The sequence below is a fragment of the Canis lupus genome, chromosome 38 (genome assembly GCF_048164855.1).
Source record: "Canis lupus baileyi chromosome 38, mCanLup2.hap1, whole genome shotgun sequence".
Lineage (NCBI taxonomy): Eukaryota > Metazoa > Chordata > Mammalia > Carnivora > Canidae > Canis > Canis lupus.
Window position 1 is genome coordinate 16,585,319 of NC_132875.1, and position 21,202 is coordinate 16,606,520.

The 21,202-nt window shown below is 32.7% G+C and overlaps 1 long non-coding RNA gene across 1 annotated transcript in view; it reads right to left on the reverse strand.

Annotated features, from left to right (window-relative positions):
* Nucleotides 1-443: 443 nt before the first annotated feature.
* LOC140627035 (uncharacterized) overlaps nt 444-21,202 on the reverse strand; it is a 50,233-nt gene continuing 29,474 nt past the window's right edge. Inside the window, exon 3 of the long non-coding RNA XR_012026002.1 lies at nt 444-998. This is a non-coding gene — a long non-coding RNA (uncharacterized lncRNA). The remainder of the gene's footprint in view (nt 999-21,202) is intronic.

Genomic DNA, 21,202 nt, shown 5'->3' on the forward strand with positions numbered 1-21,202 from the left:
GGCTTGTTTTTATAAGATTTACTGCTAATCAAAAATGAACAGGGCAATTTTAGTAATGAATATATTGTGAATTCAGTTAGGAACCAAACTGATATTCCTCTGATACCTGCTTTTAGGTAGAAAAGTGAAAGATTATCAATAACTTATTAAACTTGTTCAAACAAGTGGTCCTTTTCAATATACTTTTGAAGAAAATTGTTTTATTTAAAAATCCTATCATTACTACAACTTAGTGATAAAGATTTCATTCTCTCTATTGGAGCTCAAAAAGAATTCAAGTTTTTGGAATTAAAAAAATAAACTGTGTATCTTGTCAGAAAATATCACTCACAACTAACAGAAAATATCATTCTTAAATATCCATATCACTTTGCAAGAATAAGAAGGTAAAAATGGTAGTCACTTGAAATATTTTATAGACAAGTTTATTTCCTAGAGTCCTTCACACTGTCCTAATTTATGTAACATTCAGAAACTCTTCATAAATAATCACACTTCAGAAAAATGTAATATATAGAAAACCTAATTTTCCTACATACATATCCATTTGATTACAGATAAAATAATAATTTCATAAGGCAAACAGATATAGGATTCTTCAGATCCTTTGTGACAAAAAGGAGCTTCTTCAAGTCATTAGATTAGAAGACTAATAAATTATCATATAGACTATAGCAATACCTTTTTTGCTTACACAGTGTTGAATGTAGTTAAATCACAGTGAATAGGTCAAGAAGATCATTGTATTATGTTTATCAGTACAATTTCAATTAAGTTAAATTAGCAATGTTGTCCAGAGAAAAATATCATTTCATCAGTATGCATTTGAACATTTAGAAAGATATTTATCAACTCTCTAAGGACGGAGACTCTGTCTACCTCACCTGTGAATTTTCATGATCTACAAAGTACTTGGCAGATATAAAAAATCCTCAAAAATATTTAGTGAAGGGATGCTGACTCAGGTTTCCATCATAGACAAACTCCACGGCCAATAACTGTGTGGAAAGTAAATAAGGGTTGAGTGAATTGGGTAGCATAGTTAATGCAGATACATTTTTAAAATACATATGGAATTTCTACTCATTTTTATTGTGAGATATAACACACATATATAATGTGTATAAAAATAATTGTACACTGCTAATTTTTACAATGTGAACATTGATAAAACTCTCACCCTAATACATAAAGCATTGTCAATACTCAAGGATCTACCATATGCTTCTCTTCAGCAAATTCCCTTCTCACTAAGTTAACCACAATTCTAATTTACATTAACTGTGTTTTTGCATTTTTATTATAGAGTTTAGTTACTCAAGTATACTTCCCTAAATACTAAAGTTTAGCTTTACCTATTTTTGAACTTAGTGTAAATGGAATTAGGCAGCACATGTCATTTTGTATCGTATCTCTTTCACTTTGCATTATGATTGCATTTCATCCAGGTTACCTTGTGAAGATATAGTTCATTCATTGTCAAGGATATGTTGCATAATATTGTATGAATCAATACTATTTATCTATTTCCCTGTTATGTTTTTCCCATTCATTGCTCTTTTTATTAATGGGGTTATGAATATTCTTACCCATGTCTCCTTTATGTAGGTATACATGCATATAAGCATAGATTTCAACTGTGTATATATCTAAGACTGAAATTACTGCATCACAGACATGTGTAGGTAAATGTTACTGATGCTAATTAAACATTTTCTGCAATGGTTGTATGAGTGCTCACTCTCAGTAGCAATGTACATAACTTTCATACTCTAAGCTATCACATGTTACATTGTCAATCTTAAAATTTTAGCCACACCAGCAAGGATGTCCTTGTGTTCCATATTTTTTAACTTATCTGATTATTAATAGAGTCAAACATTATTTCATATGCTTATTTACCATTTAAATTTCCCTTTTTGCTAAATCAGCTATTTGGTCCTCTTGCCCATTCTAGTCATCTGTTTTTAAATTATTGACATTGTGGTTTATTACATATTCTCAACATAAGACCTTTGTTGATGATATATTTTGCTAATATAGCCTTCCCATTTTTGTCTTGCCTATTGGGTTTTCCTAAAACTATTTACTCATAAATAGTGAGCTATTTATTTTAATAGGAACATTTTTATCTGTTGTCTGATAGTGGGTAGTGATATTTTTCCCTATTTAAGAATATTAATCAGAAATCAGGATTATATCATGTTATATTATAAATAATTGCATTTGTTTCTAAACTATTTCTTCCTCTTGAGAATATTAGATCCATGAAGACAGTAATGAAGTTATTTTGATGTATGTTGTATAATAATATTGAAGAGAGTATAACACAAAGCAGAAAATAAAGAGCTATAGAATATACTTATCTATAGCTATATATCTCTGTATCTCCTTATTTCTATCCATCTACCTACTAACCATCAAAACATCATTCACACACAGGTACCAATATGATGTTTTCAGGTATTACTATATATTAATATTTTAATTATTTTCCTACTAACTAGAAAAAAAACAATTGAAATCTAAATAAGATAAAAACACAAGGTGTTCCACAGAATGGATACTTTTGTTGGAGTTCTCTTCTGATGTACACAATCCTTTTTATGAGGCTTTATTTTAAGACATTTTAACTTTTCCTTTAATTTGAAGTTCCGAGTGATCCTGTTAGAACTTCAGAGCATATAAACAATCAGTAACCAGAACTACATTGATATTTCTCATGATGAGTGCAGTTAAAGTCCTAGATTCCTGAATGTGCATGTATTTGACTACCATGAGCTCTTAGAATCCTATGAGATGTATGCATAGCATACTGTTGTTATACAAATGTTCCTTTTTTTAAAAAAGATTTATTTATTCGTTTATGAGAGACACAGAGAAAGGGAGGCAGAGACAAAGGCAGAGGGAGAAGCAGGCGCCCTGCAAGGAGCTGGATGTGAAACTCGATCCCAGATCCTGGGATCACACCCTGAGCCAAAGACAGATGCTCAACAACTGAGCCACCCAGTTGTCTTTTTATTTATTTATTTATTTATTTATTTATTTATTTATTTATTTATTTATTTGAGAGAGAGAGAGAGAGAGCAAGGGAGAGAGAGAAAGCATGCACACATTCTGACTTATTTTTTTCATTTTAACTGACTGAGCCAGGAACCCCAAAAGTCCAACTCTTTATGCCAGCTCTGGTCGTGATCTCAGGGTGGTGGGATTGAGCCCTGAATTCAACTTTATTTTATCCAAATGCTTTAGTTTTTGTGTGGGCTCCTTACTTGGAAGATGTGTGGGACTTGCTTGAACCATGAGGACCAGTCCCCTAGGCTAATTGGCTCTCTAGCCCTCTTTAATTTACAGAACTTGGTTAAATCTTGGCTGTTGAGTTCTTTACATATTCAAATGCTTAGGAGAAAATATAAAAGATTAATCCAGAGAAAAATAGTTTCCCCCAAGAGCAGAACAATTTTAACCATTTGCCATGTCCTTAGAAATCATGCTGATCCTTCTTGGCTTCCTAAGGAACTTGCTTAGCTAAAGGCTAAGGTGTTTTCCCAAATCACACCTTCATCTAAGTATTTCTACAATAGTTACCTTGGTTGCATGTAGTTTCAAAGAAAAAAAATGGAAAAAGAAAGCAATAAGAGCACTTGAAATATAGAGACCACAAAAGAGGAACAAATCCTTTAATTGTGCATTACCCTGTACATAGGAAATAATTTTATTAATTTATTTCTTCTCGGAGAAAATTCTATTCCTTGATATCATAGAATAACAGAGCACATAACTGTGACTTTGACTGTAGGGCTTGATTTTTTTTTTAAGATTTTTATTCCTTTATTTGAGAGAGAGAGAGAGAGAATGAGAGAGAGAGAACACAAGCAAGGAGAGGGGCAGAGGAAGCAGCAGACTCCCCACTGAGCAGAGAGCCAGATTTGGGGCTCAATCCCAGGACTCTGAGATTATGTCCTGAAACTCCCAGGCACCCCTGTCGGCCTTGATTAAAGAGTGAGAGAGGTGGGGAGGACAAAGTCTTGAGTTTTCACACAACATTTAATATATAATTTAAAACAAGTAAAAACAATATTAAATATTAAATCTGAATGCCCATAATCCATGTACAAGTAACATTGTTCTAAATACATATTTTATTAAAGAATAAGAGAGTTAAGTTTTACATGTAAATATATTCAGAATGGTATTATTTATGGCATGGGAAATTATTATATTTTTTCTTTTTTGGCATGGGAAATTAAAAACTACTTATGTCCAATATTAAAATGGTTAGCAAAATATTGGTATATCCATATGTATTATTGAGACATTATATATAATTTTACCTTATAATACTTGCACTATTAAGCTAAATAAAATAGGGTTTTATATTTTAGGACTGCAATAATATAAAGAAAGTAATAGATGTGATGGCTTTTGATATGTTACTTTGGCTAGCTTTCTATTCCCAGTTGTTTAACAACACTAATCTAGGCGCTCCTGTGAAGGAATTTTATAGATGCAATTAGATTCCCTAAAGAGTACAGTTTTAAGGATATTACTGTGGGTATGCTACCATAATCAGAAGATTTTTAAAGTAGAGCTGAAGAATTCGATCTGTAGACCATAGCTCTGTCCCCCGTTCGTATAATTCTAGCTTGCACCAGATCTTCGCTTCTTAACTGCCCATGGACACCAGGTTCTTACCATCCTGTGAGGTTTCAGTTGGCTAGTGATCTTTCCTTCCTGATAGTCTAATTTCAGAATTGGGATTGCTTAGTTAGTCTCCACCACTGTGTAAACCAACTCCCTCTGATATATCCTTCAGTATATTATCTCACTGGTTCAGTTTCTCCTGAATATTGACCAGATACAAGAGATATTATGTATGCAATATGTTTCCAAAATGAGAAAATATCCCAAAACTTTGTGTCTGCTTCAGGTTACTGAATAAGGTTTTGGTTTATTTTTTTCAATTGCTTTATTTCTATAATTTATACAGGTGTATTAGACCATAATAGTTAAATGCTATTATATTTTAAGGTTTTATGTATACTTTCCTGATCTTATTCTACTATCAACATGTAACTTCATATAACATTTATATATATAAATATATAAATTATATATATATATATATATATATATATATATAATATGTATCTATAATGTCCACCTCTTGGCCAATTTCTATCTCCTGGGTTTAAATTGGTCTGATAGGCCAAGCGTTGATCAAATGCCCTCCATGGTGCCAGGCCCAAATTTACTGACAATACAGTCTTATACCTAGAAGTTCAGACAAGTCCTTTTTAATTATTTCATATAGGAAAAAGTACTTCACTAACTTGTTCAACCAAAAAACTATTATGTTTTGTTTTCTGTGCCAGATTCTGTATTAGATTCTGGGTAATTTAAGATCTCAGTCTGGAAGAAGTTTTATAAACGTAACATTGAATAAATAACTTTAATACAATGAAATAATTTTCTTAGTAAATAAAAATGTAAGAGACCTAACTTGATAATTGTGATCCCAGTGAAATTGCTCAGTACTGTCCACATTTTCTAAATGCACTGAATACTACCTGTTACTCTAGGCTTCATCTTATATTATAACAAATAAGCTCCAAAAAGTGTTATACAGAACAGTGTAATATTGACTGTTCTGTTTAGAAAGGACACATAAAGGGAGGACATGAATGAAGATAATTTTACATAATAGGAAAACTGTAGGAATTTCTAAAAATGTAAAAAAAGGCTAGTCTTCTAAATCCTGAGTATCTGAACATGACAAAGATTTGATATAATTAATTAATGTTTATCTATGTATATACATAAATGTATACATACATATATAGTGACTTGAGACTCTTAAGTCTTTCTATAAATACCAATGTGCTTTACTTTGGTGAAACCCCAGAAAAAAAAAAAATTATGTTCTCAGAAGAAAAAAGAAAAAATCTACTGTTCATGTTTTGCTCAAATTATGACCTCACTAAAATTTTATCTGCTCCTACAAAACTTAACATATTTATGAAGGATCCATCAAAACATGAATTATAGAAGGCTGATATGATCTATCCTGCATTATTGGCAAAAGCCTCATGCTCTGTCTCTGGCCTCTAAAATGAGGCTCTGTTTTCTGCTTGAAATGTTGACCAGAGGATACTACAAATGTATACTCATTTCTCTCTCATGCATTTTTTAATTCTAATTTCTCTGTACAGTTTACCTATTATGATTTTTGTAGTTATTACTGTACAACTACCTATTTTATATGAGAATCATTTCTCCTTTTTTTTTTTTTTTGAGAATCATTTCTCCTTAATAAAAAATAGCATATAAGCTTTCTAACTGATATTTAATCCTTATATGCCAATAGTATATTTAATTGATGTATATAGAATTTTAATGATATGCTTTCATATGCAATATATTTCCAAGTTTTTATTTAAATTCCAGCCATTTAATATATAGTACAATATTAGTTTCATGTGTAGAATTTAGTGATCCATCCACTTATATACAATACCTAGTGCTCATCAACAACGGCTGTCCTTAATACCTATCATTTATTTAATCCATCCCTCCCACCCAGCTACCTTCTGGTAACCATTGGTTTGTTCTCTATAGTTAAGAGTCTGTTTCTTGGTTTGCCTTTCTTTTCTCCTCTTTTTCCATTATCATTCGTTTTGTTTCTTAAATTCTGCATATGAGGGGTGCCTGGATGGCTCGGCAGTTGAGTGTCTGCCTTTGGCCCAGGGTGTGATCCTGGAGTCCCGGGATTGAGTCCCGCATCGGGCTCCCTGCATGGAGCCTGCTTCTCCCTCTGCCTTGTCTCTATCTCTGTCTCTCTGTGTCTCTCATGAATAATTTTTTTTAATTCCACATGAGTGAAATCATTATTTGCCTTTCTCTGACCAACTTATTTTGCTTAATATAATTAATATTCTTTAGTTCCATCTATGTCATTGCAAATGGCAAGATTTCATTCTTTTTGATTGCTGAGTAATATTCCATAGTAATATATAAATATTCTACTCACAGAATATAAAATATTTTTATATTATTTGAGTAGATCCCTAGTAGTACAATCGCTGGATCATAGGGTAGTTGTATTTTTAACTTTCTGAGAACCTCTGTACTGTTTTCCAGAGTGGCTGCAGCAATTTGCAATTCTCACCAAAACTGTAAGAGAGTTCCATTATCTCTGTATTCTCATCTATATCTATTGTTTCTTGTGTTGTTAATTTTAGTCATTTGACTGGAGCAAGGTGGTATCTCATTGTAGTTTTAATGTGTATTTCCCTGATGATGAGTGATGTTGAGCATCTTTTCATGTGTCTTTTAGCCATCTGGATGTCTTCTTTCAAAAAAATATCTATTCGAGTCTTCTGCCCATTTTTAAAAGTGGATTATTCCTTTTTTGGGTATTTAGTTTTATAAGTTCTTTACATATTTCTAAGTACTAACCCTTTATCAGCAACTACAATACTTCTAGCCAGAAGAGAGGACTTACTATTTTTATTTCTCTTCATAGAAGCTCAATTACATACTAGTAATTCAGAAGAAGATTGTATTAAGCTTCAAATATCTGTGAGTTTTAAATTTTTAAATGATTTAAAATGCACTGATACATAAACTAATCTATAAATGCTTCACTTAAACAGAAGCTATCTTAACCATTATTATTTATATACATCATCATGTATTTGTTGTTTTTATGTAATATTATTGGTAATCAATGGAAACTAGAAAACAAAATGTCAGAGAACACTTATAAAATTTATCAATTTAATAATGCCAACATTAAATAGTAACTATTAAAGCAAAATGCAATTTAAAATTGCAAAGTTCATAAATATGTAAATCAACAATGGATAAAATACTTAAGGAAAGATTTATTTTATTTTATTTTATTTTTTAAGGAAAGATTAATACAAATAGTTGATGCTGAACTGGAACTTGAAGAAGAAAGAATATCTGGATGGATAGCAGTAAGAAACTGTCAAAATTGTGAAAAACAAAAGTGAAAGAAAAACTGACAAATTAGCATATTTCAATGTTTATGAAACAGTAACTAGAAAAGTCTTACAAAATGACTGAGCTATACATGAGTTATGAAAAACAAATTTGGATTAAGCTGTCACTATTTTCAAAAGGTTCTTCAAACAGTGCAGTTTAGATTTAATAAAATTGCTAATGACCTGAGATCATAAAAGGACCATAATGATTACAGTGAAACAGAGCTTAGTTCATCCACTTGTGAATCTGGTCAATTATATTAATTACTAGTTCTGTGAACTTGGGCGAATTAATTTACTTCTGTGACTAGCAGGAGCACTGATATATAGTTCAATAAACATTAGTTCTCACATTTCTCATCCACTTTCTTTGGGGTAATAGTAAAGTAAAAGTAGGAGTAAAAAAAGTTGTACATGCACAAATGAGATAAAAAAACATAGACTTATTTATAGATTAAACACAAATTGGGACACTTGGGTGGCTCAGTGGTTGAGCGTCTGCCTTTGGCCAAGGGCGTGGTTCCAAGATCAAGTCCCGCACGGGGCTCCCTGCATGGAGTCTGTTACTCCCTCTGTCTGTCTCTGCCTCTCTCTCTGTGTCTCTCATGAATAAATAAATACAATTAAAAAAAAATAAAAACATAAATTGCAGGTAACATTTGCATATTCAACTTAATCTATATACCTTGAATCTTTTGTCATAAATCTAGACAAATTATCAACATCATTATAAAAATATTTACGAAAAATCATTTAGCAAGTTCTAATTGATAATAAAATGCTAACAGAGAATATCGTTGGAAATTTCCTTATAATCATTGCAAAGCTTTTTACAAAAGTGGAAATGTATAATTACAAAACAAATGCTCAGAGCAATTTTACTCTAGACACATTATCCAATATCTTGTATGACATTTATTTTCATTTATTAAATATTGGAAGAATATTATGAGTCAAGAATGAAATTGAACTTCATGAATATGATATTAATAAATCAAAAAAATTAAACTATGAGAACTTAAATCTCACTTAAAGTCACTGCAAGGTGCCGTGGCTCATCTGCACTTGGCTTGTGGGAAGAAAGGGCAACTGAAGACAACTTTCTTTCTTGCATTAAAAAAAAGTTTAATTGTGCCGAAAAAAAAAAATGATCTCAATTTATAATCAAATTATGTAAAAAGCAAACTTCAGCCATTAGAAGCAAAGACACATTTATTAAAGTACTGTTCAATTAAACATTATTATCATTTGATTATTATTGTTACTATCAAATAAGTGAATTACCAAAGGATGTTAAGTTGCATCTCAATAGAATGGGATTTGAAAAAAAATGCAGTTGCATTTTGCTAGTGTATCAGACAGCAGAAAGATAAAGCCGAAACAGTTAATATCTTCAAACTGTTAGAAAAAAAAAGTTTTTGTTGTTTTTCTCAAATTACTGTTAAATAACATAGTTTGAAATTGGTGTAGGTATTGTAACATGGAACTATATTTACTTTTTTACCACTTACTAGTAATATCTGGATGATTTAAAAATTAATTATATAATGATGGAGTGTGATATTAATATTAAAGCTTGTAGTTTAATAAACAAATGCTTAAGGGATCCCTGGGTGGCGCAGCGGTTTAGTGCCTGCCTTTGGCCTAGGGCATGATCCTGGAGACCCGGGATCGAATCCCACGTCGGGCTCCCGGTGCATGGAGCCTGCTTCTCCCTCTGCTTATGTCTCTGCCTCTCTCTCTCTCTGTGTGTGACTATCATAAATAAATAAAAATTTAAAAAAATGCTTAAAATAATTTATTGTGCAACTCCTAAAATGAAACTGAGATTGAACAAAGCAATGGTATATATTAACTTTTAAAATGTCCATAACTGGGGATGCCTGGGTGGCTCAGTGGTTGAGCGTCTGCCTTCAGCCCAGGGTGTGATCCTGGAGTCCCGGGATCGAGTCCCACATCGGGCTCCCTGCATGGAACCTGCTTCTCCCTTTGCCTGTGTCTCTGCCTCTCTCTCTCTCTGTCTCTCATGAATAAATAAATAAAATCTTTAAAAAAAATAAAATAAAAATGTCCATAATTGTTTGAGGAGGGATGAGAAACTGCAAATGAATTTTTAGCTTTTTGTATTTAAGTATAGTTGATACACAGTCGTATTAGTTCCATGTATACAACATAGTTACTCAATTTCTCTGTATGTTATGTTATGCTCACTACAATTGTACCTACCATCTGTCACCATACATTGCTCCTGCAGCATTATTGACTATTCCTTATACTGTGCCTTTTAGTCTTGTGACTTATTCATTCCATAACTGGAAGCCTGTATCTGTAACTGCAAGCCACTCTCCTTCACCCATTTTGTCCATTCCCCCACCCTTCTTCCTTCTGGTACTGGCAGTTTGTCCTCTGTATTTATAGGTCTGACCCTGCTGTTTGTTTATTCATTTGTTTTTTTAGATTCCATGTATGAGTGAAATCATATGGTATTTGTCTTTCTCATTCTGACTTGTTTCACTTGGCATAATACCCTCTAGGCCCATTCATGTTGTTTATAAAGAGTAAGACTGCATCCTTTTAATGGCTTTGTAATATTCTATTACACATAATTCTATTACATCTTTATCCATACATCTATTTAAAAGTGTCCATAAAAAAATAAAAGTGTCCATAAGTTTGGAAGCTACATTTATATATCCTTATTTTTATTTTATATTTACATAATAAAAATGAGTAAACAAAATAACATAATCAACAAATAATTACTTAAAATTATAGGCAAGGGAGTTGACAAGGTAATGCATAGACTTTAGAAGTGCAGCCTACATCTGCCCATATGACTTTCAGTCTACAGCCTCTCTCAAGGTCAAACTGATACCACATAATCCAAGGCTTCAACCACAGATCAACATGCTATAATAAACAATATCTAGTATGGCCAGAGAACGCCTCCAAAAATCACATTTGTCAGCATAAAGTATGTGGTGCAGCTCTACAGCCTTAGGTAAACAATGATACTGTTAATAGGCAAAAATCAAAGGCTTAAAAATTATAACCTAGAAGCTGAGCGAAGATCAAATCTTTCTTTGCAATAAGTAGAATGGGGACAACCCAAATCTGCTGAATAATCCTCTGCTACACAACAGAAAACCCAAAATAATTCAGAAACTCTAGGAAAGTCTAACAGATAAAATTTAAAAACTACAATATTTTCTTAGTGATATTTTCTTTTCCTTATCTGGGAAATAAACTTATTTATAAATTAAATTATTTGTTGAGTCGAACAATGGCAGTTTGACCTTGGTTGCTGCACTAATTGCTATGCAATATCTTGAGACTCATTAGCATTATCTTACCTTTCCAGACCATCTGGTATTTGATAGAACTAGATACAAGTACAAACAAAATGATCTTTTCTGTATTTCTAGGTCACTGTGGCATGATAATCTATTCTATTCTCATGTTTCTGCACAAGCATTAAATGCAAGTATTCATGACGAAAATTATTTTTATAATGAAACAAGTAAATTATCCACTACTATGGTAGAATAAAAAGGTGCAGGGAAAAATTTTATTTGGCAGTGAAAATTCTTTCAATTCTAATCCATCATTAATGTTATTCCTCAGCCAAATGTTTTGCTCAATAAAAATGTTAAGAAGAGAAATCAAGATAACAAGGTCATCTTGACAAATTACTCACTGTTTTAGAAACCACAGATTACATATTTTCTTTCTCCAGCTTATATTTAAGGAAGGATAAACAGTAGTTAATCAAAAAATATACTGAACAATTACTTGGGAAATTTTAGAACTGTAAAATCATGTTCCTTGTGTGAAAACCAACTAGCTGTCGAAAGTTTTAGAGGATAGTGTTACTGTGATGAGTTCTGGGTTTGTCCATCATACCTGAGTGTCTTGAAAATTTCATCAAGGGAGAGCATGTTTTCCAATTTCATGCAGATGCCTATTTACACAAATTACAATATGTTGCTGTTAGCATCATTAGGGTCTTCCTGTCATGATGACCACATTTTCATGGGCACTTTGTACAAAAAAAAAACTTGTCTAGCTAAGAGGAAAGTCTGATTTATAGCCACAAAATCTGTCATTTTGTCTCCTCGATTGTTTAGAATCATTAGTGACAGCTACTTATTTCTGAGCACTAATGTGAGACACAAAGATCCATATACTCTCAATCTCATAGGTCCCTACACACACATCTCCCTCAAAATTTTATATTCCATTTCTTTCAGACTTGTTCATTTGAAGTTCTAAACAACTACCCAAGATGTTTTCCACTACTCAGGAGTCACCTCCTACTAGTTTCCGATATATGCAACTTGGTTATTTAACTATTTACTTTTAGCTCTGTTACTAGGAAGACTTTTCTTCATAACTGTCCGTCAGAGCCATCTGAAAATGAGACTATAGTCTATTTCCAGCCATCTGGGAAACTAACTCAAATCTTTTTCTTTCAGTTCATAGAAAAACCTCTATAAGACCTCTGGTATGACCTGAAGAAGAGGCAATGGTCTATAAAATGATATCTGGGAGCCTGCATTATCATGTGACTTACCTGCATCTGCTAGACATTCTTAAACTTGATCTAGGACCTACCTCTATAATGATTATATTGATGAATTATTGCTTAATAACAAATTACTCCCAGAATTTAGTGAGTTGAAAGAACAAGAATTTATTTTTACCCATGAATCTATGAGTACTTGAAGGTTAGATGGTCTACATGGGGTTTAACTTTGGGTTCAAGCTACAAATTGGGCCTAATGTGCCTTGGACCAGTGAACTAGCTGTAGAAGGTTTTTCTCAATTAATAATAATAATAATAATAATAATAATAAATTAATAATCCAAAAGATCACACCTTTGGCTGCATATTTTTGGTACATTTTAATTGATAAATGGGCTCAATGTTTATTCTACTTGAATTCTGGCCTGTCTGTGATTGCTTGGACTAGCAAAGTACAGTGGAAGTGTCACTATGCCCCTTCTAGGCCTAGTCTTGAGAGACTATATGAAAAACAAAACAAAACACTAAGACTGCATAGAGAAAGGGGCCCATGTGAATGCAACCTCTCAAGCATCTCTGCAACAACATTACTTATGTAAATGGAAGCTATTTATTTTCAAACATGACCAGATGCCAAGTGAGTGTCACTGGTGAACCGTGATGACACACTGAACAGAAGTCCCTCTGCGACGTTCAGCTCAATTTCCTGAACCACAAAAGTATTAGATATAATGAAATAGTTGTTGCCTTGAGTTATGCCTAGAGGCTAAGAAATAGAGCTAAGTACTTTGAGGGGTTCTATTCCATAGGTCAGGTGCTAACTATATTTAACCTGATTATACATTTGAAGCCTGGAAAAATTAGCACAGGACTCACTGTGAATTGTACTTAGACCAGAGCTTCCATTATAATCTAACTTCCATATCACCACGATAACTGGAGTATCTTTTGAGTTTCTTGATATTAGAGTCAACCTAGCAACTACGTCTAAAATTCTTCAAAATGTTAGTATATTCTTCTGCCTCCAGTATACTGTAAAACTATAAAGAGGTCACAGAGCCCTTTTAAAAAGGATCAAAATGATATCTGTTGTATATTTTTACAGTGGCATTATAGGGTCTTTCCTCTAAAGAAAGTATTCTCCTCCTCAATCAGTAGACTATCAGATTTTGAAGTGTTTTACATTCAGAAAAGGGTATAACAAGTATCATCTTACTGCTCACTAGCTCTTATTCTTAACTTTGGATTATATACATTTGAGCAACATTCTGGTTTCTGTCCCACCATGCAACTCCTAAAACCGTTATGATATTTTATACACTGACACAGATCCCCTTAGATAGGGGCAGGCTGAATTTCAGTCTCTCATTGCTGCACTTTATATTGATTTTGTGTGTCATGCATGTGTCAATATTTAAGTATTGCCACCTAGCTTTTGCTATCCTAAAATTCTGTTGACCCCATTCATATTAAAGAGCCTGGTTCCACAGAAGCATTTTCTACCATTAAATGTAGTTTATAGAGGTCAGCAACCATTGAGCCACTAAGATGCCAGTGTGGTCTCCATCAGGGGATTAGTAATTGACTAAGTGAAGGAAATGTCCTCGAGGACCTGCTGGGGAACACAATTAAGTGGTAGATATTTACATCTTGCAAATTAAATTAATTCTAACATCCTACTTCCTTAAGCTTCTAACCTTTCCTTAGTGTTGTAACAAAATGTCCTTTCATTACCATTTCAAGTACTGAAGGCTGTTATCCTGTCCAAGTTTTAATAAACCACCTCAGCCAAATTTTAGGACTATTTCTGGTACCCTTGACAGACCTGAGACCAGCAATGAGTGAGTTCACCCGTCAATAAATTATTTTCCAACAGCCTCATACTACATGTCTTTCCAGCCCAAGACATTTAAGATCTACTCATATATATTTGAAGTCAGATTACCTATGCTCATAAAATGGCTCCAATGCCTACCATTTGTGCAAATTTTGGTTAATTAACCTGTGCCTCATTTTACCTATATGTAATAGCATAATTGTAAGATGATTTCTAATAGTGATAGAAGTGAGAAAATTAAGAAAGTACATGTGAAGGATTTAGATCATTGTTTTCAAATAGCAAGTAACTGAGGTGCCTGGTGGCTCAGTCGGTTAAGCATCTAATTCTTGACTTCAGCTCAGGTCATGATCTCATGGTTCCTGGGATCAAGCCCCACTTGGGTTCCAAGCTCAGTGGGCAGTCTGCTTGAGTTTCTTTCCCTCTGCCCCTCCCCCCACTCATGCTGTCACTGTCTCTCTCTCTCTAAAATAAATAAATAAACCTTAAAAAACAGATTCTCTCCCTCTCCCTCTGCTCCTTCCCCACCTCTCAAAAAGAGAAAAAAAAAAAAAGAAGAAAGGAAAAAAAAAGCAAGTAACTGTTTGGTTTAATTGTGTCCCCCAAAAGATAGTTGAAGTCCTAATCCCCAGTAACTAGGAATGTGACTTTATTTGGAAAAGGGACTTTGCAGATGTAATCAAGCTAAGATGGTGTCGTTATGGGTTAGGCTGGGTCTTCACCCAATGACCAGTGTCCTTGTTAGAAGAGGAAATTCAGACACAGAAATGCAGACACATATAGAAGAGAATGTTATATGAAGATACAGAGAAGGCGGCATGACAATGGATGCAAAATGATGCATCAGCAAGCCAAGGAACACCAAAGATTGTTGGCAACCAATAGAAGATAGGAAGAGCCAAGGAAGGATCCCATACCCCCACCGGATCTTCAGGGAGTAAGCACTATGAAATCCTCCACCGCAGACTTCTGACCTCCAAAACTGGAAGATAGCGTTTCTATTATTTTAAGCCATCTGGTTTGTGATACTTTGTTCAGGCAGCCCTTAGGACACTCATATAACACTCATGAGGATTAGTCATTCATTTTTTTTTAAAGATTATTTATTTGAGAGAGAGAGAGAGCAAGAGTGATCACAAGTGGGGGTGGGGAGCAGAGGGAGAGGGAAAAGCAGATTTCCCACTGAGCAGGGAGCCTGATGCAGGGCTCCATTCCAGGACTTTGGGATCATGATCTGAGCCAAAGGCAGGTGCTTAACCAACTGAGCCGGCCAGGGGCCCCTCATTAAATTTTTTTTTGAATACAGAAAGAATATCCACTTTTTAAAAATTATATAGCTTTGTCCTTATTAAAACATATTATAATGACATAATTATTAGCTTATAATAATATTCCTAAGGAATATTATTTTTCATATTCTTCAACCAAAACCAAATAAGTTTAGTTTGTAATAACATATTAAAAGTTATAGATGGGCAGCCCAGGTGGCTTAGCAGTTTAGCGTCACCTTCAGTCCAGGGCCTGTTTCTGGAGACCCGAGATCGAGTCCCACGTCAGGCTCTCTGCATGGAGCCTGCTTCTCCCTCTGCCTGTGTCTCTGCCTCTCTCCCTCTCTCTCTGTGTTTCTCATGAATAAATAAATAAAATCTTTAAAAAAAATAAAAAAATAAAAGTTATAGTTAACATGCATTGAAGGCTACCCCATTTTAGGTGTTATGCTAAGGACTTTAAGTAAATTACATTATTTTTCCTCATAACAAATATATAAGGATGCCATTTAAAAATGAGGAAACGGGTGCAAAGAGGATAATATTCAAGTTCTCTTGTTATGAAAGTAATGGAAATGCATCATATAATATCAAGGAAATCTTTGGAGGTATAATACAAGGAAGACACAACATTTAATACAGTTTATTATATGCCATGCACTAAATACTGAAGGTATGTTTCTCAAATGTACCATCACAATTTATAATCCATGCCTTTCAAAAAAATTTAGAAAGTTTAAAAAACTAATACTTCAATTACAGTTATTAGAAAACAAAGTTCATGGATGTTAATTTCTTTAGACCATGTGATTAAGCCAATCACTTAGTAAGTGATTAAGCCAAATAGAAATTTAAGATGAAAGTGAGACAATATGAAGTAAAGGCAATGGTGCAGTTTGTCATATGCAATACCTTTGTTATTAGTCCCACAATATCAGTGACTCATTTCCTAACATGCACTGAATCTGGATACACTTGTGTAATGTGTCTCCTCTTATGGTGTGTGTGTATGTGTGTATGTGTGTCCCTCTTTCTCTCTCTCCATATCTATACTAATAATATATATGTTATATATTACATGTATAAATATCTTATGAATTTGACACAAATATTATATATTACATGTATAAATATCTTATGAATTTGACACAAATAAATATATAATAATTAGAGTTTGACAACAAAAGAAATGCTGAGTTGAGTTGCCTGAAAAGGTTATACAAAATGTCTGTTTGTTTTAACAAAGTGGATACTACCAACAATTTTGATGGAAATACCATCATTTGACATTAAACACTACCCCACACAATGCAAGATATTAACATCTCTGGCATTCATATCCTCCATGCTGGTAGCAATATTCAGTCTATAACAATCAGAAAACACCCCCACCGTTTCCCAAATATCATTAAAGGAGGTGGTTCCAGCTCTAGTTGAAAATCTCTGAGACAGAAGATGGCAAAATAGGTTGGAAGCTGGATTATGAGGTTGCATGTAGCTAAATGCTGTGGCTGACATTGTAGAATATATATTCAGGGCCCATTTCCAGAGTTCTGTATCCTATACTTTCTTGATTACAAAGAATGGGAAGCCAAACATATTGAACTTTTCTTTCATTAAGAGCGATTATATGATTCAATTCTACCAATAGGATGTGTTGGAGGCTTTCTTTCATTCAAAACAATAAAAGATAAAAACTTCACAAGGAAAAGGATGTTTTCAGCTACCTGGCATGGTTATCCAAAAGTCAAAGTACCACAGCCATTTGATGGGATAATAATCATAAAAGTAACCTGCTGGACACAAGGAATATAAAGAGAGGAGAAATCTGGTATTCTGATAACTTTGAACACCAGTCCTTCATTGATTACATCTTCCTTTTGTTTGCTGTATAAGCATTACATAGTTCAAAGTCATTTCAGGAGAGTTTTCTTTCAATCACAGCAGTATGATCCTATCATATATATTGTTAGGTAACCTATATACAGAGAGAGATTTCTTTTTAAAGATCTATATGAAATTATATCACAAATGGGTAGGAGATGTTGTGATCAATGATGTAGATAGTGAAGCCATTAGAACACAAGAGGAAAAATCATTTCCATTTGAGAATACAGAAACAGAGATAAAGACCAGGTAGGGTGAATAAGCAGAGCATAGCAAATAATTCATTAGAGCTTATGGTAGCATATAAAGGACAGGTTGAACTGATTTCTTAAGAATAAATCCAAGTAAGAAAAGGAGTAAAATGTAAAAGACAAAGAGGAAGCTTAATATAGGATAATTTTTAGGTGAAAAAGATATTTCTCAGCTACTGATAAGAAAGATATGTTTACATGGAGTAAATATATGAAAAAACTGAATGGAGGAAAGTATGTAGCCAATAAATATTGCTAAAATGAGAGGTCTTAAATACAGGGTGATTTGAATGATTAAGAACGTAGAATTGGAAATTGAATTCTATAAATAATGTTAATAAATGCTTAAAGATATGTGTGCCCAACTTTAATGAAAATTGTCCCCCCAATTTTATTTCAGAGTTCATCTTTTGTAAGCAATCATTGGGATAACAATTTTAAAATCAGTTCATTATCACTTTAAAATATTTTCATTTCAAAAAATAAATAAATAAAATAAAATAAAATATTTTCATTTCAACATGGTAAATCAGTGGCTATGATTCTTAGATAAAGAAAAATAAAGTAAATTTATTTTCTAAAGCAATATGGAATGATGAAAGTGAGCAGGAACCAAATGCAAAACTAAGAATGCAGAGATAATTTTCTATGAATCATAAACTACTCATTATCAATTTGTTGTTAAAATACATTTCCTTTGCATCTTATTTTCATCTGTACATATACATATTTCTCTGCATGTCCAATAAGAATGAAATATTTGAACCAAAAGTAAAAATAAAATATTGCTAGCGTAAAAAAAAAATGTGACTCTAAGGTACAATTTAAAATGGATAGTTTTTCTGAAAATATTTCATATGATTAGTTTTATATCATGGAAAAAACCTGGGATCATTTTTAAAAAATTCTTCTAAGCTAATCTAACAGACCTTGAATGAACTAGAAATATCAAATTTATAATTCACTTGAATAACTTTTATTTGTTAAAGAGAAATCTAAGAGAGAAAACTATATGTAGCAAATACACGAGAATATTTTACTTACAATGTGTCAGGTCCATGAGTTTTATTGTATGCAACTTTATTCTGAAATCCTTGGGAATGTATTGATAAAGTGGCAGAAAATTTATCCAAAATGAAGGGCCAGAGGAATAAATTAAATTTATTATCAGAGGAAATAGAAAATGTCTGTAAATTACAGCATCTATAGACAGCTATGTTTGTAACGTCCCTTTAACCATGCTATGATATTTGCTAACCATGCTTTTGCTATTTGTTCTTATTACAGACCCAGATGGCCCAGGTTGATCTTTAATTTGTTAGGCTCAAAATAAAATATTGTCCTCTCCAGAGTTTAACAAAGGTTGCCCAACTTTATAGTTTAAGACATTCCAAATAAATCTGTTTCATACTGCAATTTAGCCACAACCAGGATATAAAGATTAGAACTTTCTCTTGGGCCTTCCCAGCTGCTCAGATTTAAATATCCTCGTTGCTTGATCATCCTCCTTTGCTTCCTGTAGACTCTTCAATTTGAGTCATTAAGTATCTAAATACATATTTTCTTTCTGTTTAACATTTTTTTTTTTTTTTGGTAAGATACCCATGTACCTGATGGAGTGCTTTTAATGTAAAGTGAATGTGCACACCTTTTGGAATGAAAAATGCCTGTCTTTCTCTTTCTCTTCCTTGATGTTGATTCATTTCATGCACTGCTTCTATCTGATTAGGTTTCTACTGTCATTAAATATCCTATGGTAGAAGTTTAGTGTCTACATGGTGAAGTATCACCTTGGTATGCATTCTTTGGTGCTGAACAACAAATTTCTATTCAAATAATAAAATTATTTTAGCTAATTCATGAATAATTTAAAAATATTTAAAAATAATAAGCAAAGTATGTTTCTTGATTTATATACAACTCTGTTCTTGGGGTACTATTTTAGAATATTGCAGCATTGTGTTTAGTTGTAAATATGTGATAGCATTACACTGATTTATTTAATACATTTTGCTGAAAGTCTGTCATGTATAGGTTCTCCCTCTGCCTGTGTGTCTTTCTCTCTCTCTCTCTCTCTCATGAATAAATAAATAAAATATTAAAAATATAAATAGAATGATAAGAGGATAAATGTTTGGATTCAAAATGATTGTACAGATAAAGAGAAAAAGAATTAGGAAATTTAGGAAGGACAAACATGGAAGTGAAGTCATGTTGTTGTTATGCAAGATAAAAGTACTTTACTTTTTTTACTTTTTTTACTTTACTAAAGCAAATGAATTTACATATTTTGACAAGATAGCATGTCTTTATTTTTTATTTAATGTATATTCACTTGTGGAAAAGTCCTATGAAGAAAATTCTTATTCCTTTACCATCTCTTTCAGTTTGCACAGTTATCTATAATTAGTTATTAATGGGCAAATGTATGCAAAGAACTCTGAGGATTAGATGAAAAATTAGCAGCTGCTAAAATGACATGTATGAAAAACCCAATGCCAGAGACATAGAGAAAGTTCATAGGAAAGGTAATTGTCTCCTGCCTCTTCTCCTCTACAAATTCCGTTTTTCACAAACTTGTTTAACTATTTAGATCCCACATGGTAAGTAGTCTGTTGTAGTTTCTAATTTCCTAATGCTATCTTTAATTTCTTTTATGATTACATATTCTCTATTAGCCGGTTTTATTCATATTCCTTTGCCCTGAGGTGGGTTTTATAAACATCACAATTATGACCAACTAGAAATACTTTGCACTGCACACATCACAGAGAAAAAATGGTTATTATCTCACTCAACAACTCACCACCTTAGCTATCCCAGGCAATTGTTAACAAAAAATATAAGAGCATAAGCAAATTGGAGAAAAAAATGCAAACCCACAAAGCTTACAAGAAATTTTAAACTCTCTAATAAATGCCTTTATTGTGAATTAACATATATTCATGGTTTTATTCATTAGAGTCTTTCATTAAAAAGTACAAAAATACTTGCCATGCCCACCAGCTTAACAATAAAAATCCACCCGTGTATATATACCATGTTATATCATGCTGCCTAGGTATATGTGGAGTGGCGCATCCAAAAAAATATGATTTATAATTGAGCAATTATGTGGTAAAATATTCAAAAACCAAAGACATTTATCAAAATGTAGTAAGGAAAAAAAAGTAAGAAAAAGATAATAATGTATTAAGGAAAGTAGAAGTAAGGTGAGGTAAAAGCAAAAAGGAATTGAGGTACTAAATAAAAAAGCAGAGCAACATTTGCCTTTGGCCCTAGTCTTAGGCAAAAATCTAGTCTTCAGCTTCCCCTTCAATTTTGGCATTATATTTTAGAAGAATAAATAGTTTTAAAATGTCTACTTCAATATTATTTTTGGTAGCCTAAAATATTTATGTAATCAAGCCATTCATTATCATATA